This window comes from Echinops telfairi, unplaced genomic scaffold (genome assembly GCF_000313985.2).
Source record: "Echinops telfairi isolate 266 unplaced genomic scaffold, ASM31398v2 ScPeMD7_7421;HRSCAF=8459, whole genome shotgun sequence".
In the NCBI taxonomy this organism is placed as follows: Eukaryota; Metazoa; Chordata; class Mammalia; order Afrosoricida; family Tenrecidae; genus Echinops; species Echinops telfairi.
Window position 1 is genome coordinate 5,100,239 of NW_022111321.1, and position 1,462 is coordinate 5,101,700.

Sequence of the window (1,462 nt, forward strand, 5' to 3'; positions counted from 1 at the left end):
TATGTTGCATTTTTATATGCATCTCCAGGCCTGGTAGTGCAGAGGTGGGAGTTTTGAGCCCAGCTGCTGCTCTGTGGGAGAGAGATGTTGAAGTCTGATGTGAAAAATGTTTACAGTCTTGCAAATCTATGGTGCTACTCCATCCACATAGGGAGGGTTACTGGAGTTGGAATTTCGCTTGAGGGCAGTGGGGTTTTTTGTTTTTTACTATTTACTAACTATGTGCATTAACTTACTGATTGATGAGGCATAATTGCATTTTAAGGGACAAATTGAAGTAAGACTTTATTTATGTGCAAGCTCTACATGTATAACCATCATAGGGTTATGGAAACCATTATGTACTCTCCAGCATTGAATCTTCTTTTTTCCTCTCCCAATAATAAGATCTTTTATTTGTCACCATTAAAAGTCTGCATTATAACCCGATTCTTGAGCTGGTGGCTCACAGCCATCATTTCGTTCCATGGGAGCACCTGTCTCATCTCCAACAGTTCTTAGAGAACGACTGCCTGCATTACGCAGCTCCATGAGTTTTCCCCGTTCAAACGTGGGCTTCTTGAGCATTTTCACTTTTCTGCCGAGCACATCGTGGAGAGGATAAATAGATTGGCACGCCTTACCTGTGTCTCTCCCAGTGCCATCTGGAATCCATTTACTGACCACTTCGTTCAAGTCATTTGTCTGCACCTCTCGGGTCCTGATTGCCGTCATTTTCTTTCGGATTTGGCGGACCTGTTGTTGAGGTAAGAGGTCTTGCGACTGATTGTTGCGTGTTTTAGCAAAACCAACACAGAACAGACAAATCAGAACATCATCGGTAGACTTGTTGTCAACATGAGCTTCCATTATGGTCTGCCAGTTTTGGACCACAGAGCACATCTTGTCCCGCATAAGATCCATGCCACGGAAGCTGGTCAGGCAGTGTTTGCCCAGAACATCCTCAGCCATTAGCTTGCATTATTAAGATGCAACTTCATTATTCTGCAGATCAGCAAGGCTCACCTCAAAAAACTCAATACTTGAGACCATCAGATGCAATTTCAGTTTCTTGCATCCTGGTGACTAGTGTTTTCCCAATATTTCTTATGTTGAACATAGCTGGTACTTTCACATCATACCAATCTATCTTAGAAAATGGATCAACCACCTTCTTCTTAGCGCCTTTTATGTTACCTTTTGTAAGGCACTTGCCCTTGCCGATCACCATGGTGCTGCTCAGACAGCCAAAAGCATTCAACATTTACTCTTGACATTACTAAGTCTCAGTTGATTTTGTCGGGAAAGTGCCATCGTTGGTACAAGAATTTACCTAAAGTAGAGGGGAAGGTGTCACCATTCTGTAACATGGTCATGCCTGTGACACACACTGAGGGAATTGACCCTGGAAAGTGACACGAGAAAGCCATTGTTCACCTTCTAGGAAAGCTGCTCAGAGGGGTCAAGTGACCTGAGAAGATGC

At 43.4% G+C, this 1,462-nt stretch overlaps 1 pseudogene; it reads right to left on the minus strand.

Moving 5' to 3' along the window:
- Nucleotides 1–405: 405 nt before the first annotated feature.
- Nucleotides 406–1,210, minus strand: LOC101662462 (annotated as a pseudogene).
- Nucleotides 1,211–1,462: the final 252 nt, after the last annotated feature.